Source organism: Lethenteron reissneri, chromosome 18, assembly GCF_015708825.2.
Source record: "Lethenteron reissneri isolate LAM-NWPU_2019-01 chromosome 18, ASM1570882v1, whole genome shotgun sequence".
NCBI lineage: Eukaryota > Metazoa > Chordata > Hyperoartia > Petromyzontiformes > Petromyzontidae > Lethenteron > Lethenteron reissneri.
In genome coordinates this window covers 15083587-15090906 of record NC_083796.1, presented here as the reverse complement: position 1 = coordinate 15090906, position 7320 = coordinate 15083587, and positions in this window count along the sequence as shown.

Genomic DNA, 7320 nt, shown 5'->3' with positions numbered 1-7320 from the left:
CAGTGTCACACACTCACACACACAGTGTCACACACTCACACAGCGTCACACACTCACACAGCCACGCAGTGTCACACACACACAGTGTCACACACTCACACAGACACACAGTGTCATAGGCCGTTTCACACACACACACTGAGTGAGACACACACTTTCACTCACGCATTTTCACAGGCAGTCACACAGACGCACCGGGTGGCGACACTCACACACCTACAGTCAGTCAGGATTACACACACACACTCGCACACATACACACTCGCGCATACCCACACACTCGCATACACACACCCGCACACTCGCACACACACACCCGCACACACACACTCGCGCACACACACACACACCCGCACACACACACACACACACTCGCACACACACTCGCACACACACACCCGCACACACACACACTCGCACACACACACACTCGCACACACACCCACACCCACACACACTCGCACACAAACGCAGAAACACAACAGTAGGAAGGCAAAGATCTCCAGTATAGCCTGCGCAAGGTGCTGGGGCAAGTGCTGTTCGCGAGCGCCTATAGGTGGTGGCCACACACCACGGGTCAGCCTCCTTGGTCTCCCCGCTGCTGATGTTTAAACACCGCGCAAGGCACCTGCTCATGTAATGCCGAGTCAACCTAGGGGCGGCCCAGGACCGCTTCGGATATTCGCCCCTGAATTTAACCGTGAGCGAGAATTGAACTCGGATGGCCGGGTTCGTAGCGCAGTGCGCTAACCACTGTGCCACCGCTCCTCTCTCTCTCACACACACACAGAGAGAGGGCCTCGCGGTGGCACGGGCCCACACGCATCGAGTCACGCCTCAGTAGTGGAGGGCGCGAGGGGTAGGAGGCGAGGGACGCGTGAGGGTGACATTCTGTCCCTGCCTACGATGGCCAGTAGCACGCTCAGGCGCTCAGTGCCGCGGCCAGACGGCTCCAACAGGCAGAGTTGGTGCCGTGTCGCTCCCCCCCCCGTAGAAGGAACGAAGGCTACAGTGGTTGACTGCAGGGTCCACAATCGCACCCTCGATTCGCCGCGGTTGGCTATGTACGGTGCGAAAGAAGTTCAACACACACGCATCGCAATGCAGGACTGCGGCTTGTCTTTAACTCATCTCGATGGGCTTCTATGTATCTCACTGGGGTCTCTGTGCGTCTGTACGCGTCTCTGAGTATACGCGCGTCTCTGCGGGGTTACTCTACAGCCCGTGGGTTGCACGGCCGCGGATCTGTTTAATTTGACATTTCCGAAGGAGCTGTGAGCGGCGTCGTTCATCCGAATGCGGCGAGGGCATGAATCAGTCTTCGTGAGAGCGTCTCGCTCACAAGTCACCACTCACGCGAAGTACACCCACGTGTCACAACCAACTCGTTATGCAAGAGACCCGCGACTTACAGTGTTTTTGTAAATACCGACCCAAGCATTGTGCGCACACGGCGGAATGCGGCACTCGCTTGGGTCGAAGAGCCGTGGGTGGGGAATTGAAAAACCGAGCGGAGATTTTCGCAGCACAAAAAGAACCCGCAGCGGTAACCGGATCGTGCGCTCGGGGAGTCGGACGCCAACAAAAGGGCGCCTGCGATCGGGTGACCCCCGTGCGGTGGGGGACACCGCGAGCCCCGCATCCACGGAGCCCCAAGAGTCTCACGCTCCCCCATCAGCGGCTGGCGCAGCAGCACCACCGCCTCGGTGACGAGCAGACGGGCACGGGACGATGACTCGGGAGGGTGGTGCGAATGTGTGTGTGAGTGGAGCACCGGGCGGCTAAAGTGCAGCAAGTTGGCACGGTCGGGGTACAGCTGGTGGTGCATCTACCGGTCATCTCAGTCAGCCGACCCATGGCACCTGCTGGGTCTGTCCCGTGACCTCATGCACCTAGCCTGGCACGGTAGGGGTACAGCTGGTGGTGAATCTACCGATCATCTCAGTCAGCCGACCCATGGCACCTGCTGGGTCTGTCCCGTGACCTCATGCACCTAGCCTGGCACGGTCGGGGTACAGCTGGTGGTGCATCTACCGGTCATCTCAGTCAGCCGACCCATGGCACCTGCTGGGTCTATCCCAGGACCTCATGCACCTAGCCTGGCACGGTAGGGGTACAGCTGGTGGTGCATCTACCGGTCATCTCAGTCCAGCCGACCCATGGCACCTGCTGGGTCTGTCCCATGACCTCATGCACCTAGCCTGGCACGGTAGGGGTACAACTGGTGGTGCATCTACTGGTCATCTCAGTCAGCCGACCCATGGCACCTGCTGGGTCTGTCCCGTGACCTCATGCACCTAGCCTGGCACGGTCGGGGTACAGCTGGTGGTGCATCTACCGGTCATCTCAGTCAGCCGACCCATGGCACCTGCTGGGTCTGTCCCATGACCTCATGCACCTAGCCTGGCACGGTAGGGGTACAGCTGGTGGTGCATCTACCGGTTATCTCAGTCAGCCGACCCATGGCACCTGCTGGGATTGTCCCGAGACCTCCTGCCAGCAGCGAACCTTCGACACTTCACGTGGCCTCAAAGTGCACCTGGCCTGGCACAGGGGCCGTGGTGACGTCACTGTTGGTGGGTGATGGGAGTTATGGGGGGTGCAGTTAGCGTGTTGAGTTTATTGTTTCACCAGTTGAGAACTCAAGAGACCAGGGTGAGTCTCATTTGCAAGCATGACCTGGGGCATCAATCTGTCAGTCGTGGGTGATGATTGCTATGTATAGTTTCAATTGAGTCATTTGCAGGAAATTTTCGAACGTGGCAACTTTGAAAGGTTACGCAATACGATGCCAGCACAAAATGGCCTCCTCAAGGGGTCTTTAACGTCCACCTTGCAGCGAACGGCCACGTAGTATTATTACAATGATTGCATCCACCGCAGTATTAACCGGGTCGGCCGCTGGACTCGAACCGTGAACATCTGCAGCAAGCGCCACGCGAGCCCAGAGCGCCGCAGCGTCAGCACCTTGCGACTGCCGAGGAGCTGTGCGGGAGTAGGGTTTGTGTTGTGCGGTGGGACCACGGAGTGCATCATCTGAATTAATGCGCTGATTGATGGGCGGTGCCTGGAATTTGTGCACGAGGTTGTGCCCGACGATGCTACCGTGCCAAAGTAAATCCCAGCGGCCTCACAGGAGACGGTGACGCAAACTCGGGTTCCTCTAGCTTTTTTTTGCAGAGAAGTTCAAACGCTACGCGATTCACATTGGGGTCTTACAACCCAATCAGCGTGAGCCCAAGTCACGAAGAACCCGATACCGAGACCATCTGGCACAACCCGGGCACGCTGCTCGGCACAGTATATGCACGACGCATCGTCCTCATGCGGTGAAGACACCACGGCCACAGCGCCTGTATGAGTCACACACGGAAGTCGGCTGTCAGCCAAACACACCGCTACATGCGCGTGCCGTGACCCAGCTCTTGGGGTATGAAGACGGGCCGTGGAGTCACGACACTTCTCATGCAACATCTACAAATGATGGCAAAGCAAATGTGGACATGGATCATGACTGAAGCCACTCCAGACACGTGACAACTGATGGTGGTCGAGAAGGGTCAAGCTCAACAGAGTGCTTGCTGGTGCCCGCCTTCATTAATGGGCTTGAGTCAGCGGTGGAAATTCCATGTTACCCTGGCAGGAACCAGTCTATCCGTGGAACAACCTCTGGCGATTTTCCCATACGGCGACGAAGCCTCGGATGGCGGCGCTGATGTCATCGCCCGCAGAAGGGATGCTGGGCTGAGTTGACCCTGGCAAGGAATGCCCAGGCGATCTCGATTATCAGCGGTCTTGAGGACACAGAGGAGATCGTCCCGATAAAAAAAACAAGTCAAGTGGGATATCAAATATTGATTGCTTAGAATGGTAGCAGAGTGTATAATCTGTTGTTTTATTGCTTCCTAAGGCTGCAATGCGGTCTGTTTACCTGCCCACAAGGTGTGCGTGCGGTCACGTGGGCACCCAGTCAGCGACACTCGGCAAGCGAGCGCATCCCAAACAAACACAATCCAGCCACGCAGCCACTTGGTTCACGAGGCTGCTGCTGCTGCTGGGGAATGTTGGACGGGCCAGCTGGGCGAAGCTGTTGGTCGAATGTTTTAGAAACTCCAGCAGCTTGAGACTTCCACTGCGTAACATCTGGAGGGAGGTCGCCCTGTGGATGCCGCAGAGTTTTGAACCCTTTGCTTCAAATGAGGCGTTCCATCTTCTCCACTGAGAGCGATTTTCTTTCTCTCTCTCTCTCTACCACACGCCTCATCATATTTTCAACGCATCATTGTTTCTGTTCACTCCTCTTCTCATGGAGCTTGATGAGGTGGTTCAGCTGTCGTTTGAGGGGGAGAGGCGATCAGAGGTATGGGAAGGCTTGGCTGGCTACCTTTTCTACAGACCAAACCCAAATCTCCGAACGGTTGGCTACGTACGGTGCGAAAGACGTTCAACATACTGTACATTCATACAGAGACCGAGTTCTCAAGTCAGCCTAGGCCTTTCAAAACTGAGGTCAACTGTGATAAACTTCAACACAATACCCGAACACAGCTGCCAATTCCTGGACTGTCAGTGTCATACCCGGACAGATCAAGTTCAAGTTCAAGTTCATTTATTAGGTATAGCCCTGTGAGCCATTCAGCTCTTGAATCGGGTGCAACCGCAACAAACAAAAAACAAAAACATGAACAAAAAAACATCTTAAAGTGAATATGTGACTAAGTGCAAACAGAAAATCCAAGAAAAGACAGCAAAAATATTGCAGAAAAAACACCGTACACCAACGCTGTGTGCAAAAATCCCAGTGGGATGCAAGTCAAACAACAACAACAACCACAAGACAACTTAGATTAAGGCCATCAGTCTAACTCTGTACTACAACAACACAAACATGGCTAAACCAATACACTTTTCGAAATCACCAAAATAAAGCCATGAAGGCAATGAAAAAGCAATCATAGGAACTGACGGAATTTTCACAATAAATGGCATAAACAACATGTACTACCAAAACCCTGCAGCCATAGCTGGCTGCATGAGTCACTCCACAACAGCAGGAGCATCAATCGGAGTATTGTAAATTTTCAATGCACCTTTAAGATCAGCACACTAAATCAAAACACAGGTCATACTTTGTAGCGATCATCCGGAGCGAAACATTTTATTTTAGGTCACTGAATAGCACTGGCAGCTAGGGGTGTACAACTCCTCTAAAGCAGTTTTGAGTGAAGATCTCATAGGTAGTGACTCAAGTTTCAATTTATTTGCAACAGCATTCCAGACCCTGGGGGCATCAATAGCAAAGGCCCTTCCTCCAGTATATGTACGGCAATAGGGAATATTAAGCTGGTAAATGAGTGTAGACCTTAGGTCAAATTTGTTCTTTGAAACAGAGACGAGATCCAGCAGGTAATCTGCAGATTTTTTTGCAAGTACATCATGAATAAATAAGATCTGGTGCACAAGCCGTCGAACATTCAGAGATGTTAAGTTTGACCCAATGTAGAGATCACAGTGGTGAGTCCTATATGGGCAGTTCAATGCAAATCTTAAGGCCGAGTGATACATTGAGTCAAGCTTCTTCAGTACAGTACTTGGGGCTGATTTATACACAATGTCACAGTAATCAAGTAGAGGCAGTACGGTAGCTTTAATCAATTCCAAACGGAACATAGGAGGGAAGCAGTGCTTGTGTCGATATAGAAAACCAATTTTAATTTTTGTCTTTTTCCCAATATAATCAATGTGATCTTCAAAATTCAGTTTTGAATCCAGGATGACCCCAAGATACTTATAGATCTTGACTTGCTCTATTTGATCATTATTTAAGGTATGTAATTGGGGAAAAATAACTTCCCGCTTAAGTCCTGGTGAGAAGCATAGCACCTTGGTTTTGGCAGGATTTAGGACTAGTTTAAGAGCAACTAGCTGATGTTGTAGTTTGTTGAAATCACTCTGGAGCTTAGCAATCACGTCATCCGGAGAGCGGCCAGCAGTAATTAGTACCGTATCATCTGCAAAAAGATTTACCCTGGAATAATCCAGTTCAGTGCCCAAGTCATTTACATAAAGAGAAAACAAGAGGGGGCCGAGAATGGAACCCTGTGGAACCCCTTTTGTTATCTTAACACTGTTTGACCTCCAACCATCTGTGAATACAGTTTGGGTGCGAGAAAAGAGGTAATTTTTTAACCATTTTACTGTGTTTTCGGAAAAACCGAGGCAACTTATTTTACTAAGCAGGATGTTGTGGTCTACTGTATCAAAAGCTTTGGACAAGTCAAGAAAAAGACAGGCGCAGTACTGCTTATTATCAAGGCTACTGTAAATGTGATTCAGAGAGTCTAATGCAGCAGATGTGGTGCTGTATTTTTTTCGGAACCCAGATTGTTTTAGATGTAATAGATTGTTGGCGGACAGGAAACTGCTAATTTGGTAGGTCAATAATTTTTCAAAAATTTTCATCAACGGGGACAAAATTTAGATAGGTCGGTAGTTATTTGGATCATCTTTAGGGCCCCCTTTGTGAAGTGGACGAACATAGGAATGTTTCCATTCTAGAGGAACGGATGCTTCTTTGATGGACAGGTTGAAAATATGGGCTATAGGTTTGTATATTAGGTGACCAACAGTTAGTAGAGCAAAGACGGAAATACTATCTGCTCCGGTAGAGGAGGACCCTTTGAGGTAGGACAGTTGTTTCAAAACATTACTTTCGTGGATTGGCTGAAAACTAAATTCTCTTAATGTTTGGACAGGAGTGTAGGAATTTGCATGAGCAGGGGTGACTCCCAATACATTATCAAATAGGGTACCAGCTTCAGAAAAATGAAGGTTAAAATTGTCAACTATTTTTTGGGGATCTGAAAAATATTCCCCATTTCGGTTAAGCTGAACGGGCAGATGATCTGTTTTGGATGCCTTTTCGATACATTTGATTGTTTTCCAGAAAATCCTGGCATTTCCATGAGATTCAAGGAGAGTGGAAGAGAAGTAGTTATTTTTTGCATGCCGTATTTTTTTGACGCATCTATTCCTTAAAATCCTGTATTCTAGCCAGTCATTGACCAAATAACTTTTCTGAGCACATGCCCAAGCCTTGTCCCTAGTTTTCATGAGCTTTGTAATCACAGGATCAAACCATGGTGGACGGTTGCCTTTAGTTTTAAATTTACCCAACGGAGCATGTTTGTTAAGAATTTGGAGAAACGTGTACCTGAAGGTCTCCCAAGCCGTAGTCAGGTTTGGAATATCACAGACCTTGTCAATATCCGAGTGAAGCACATCATTAGTAAATGCCTGAGTGCTGAAGTGTCTCATGGA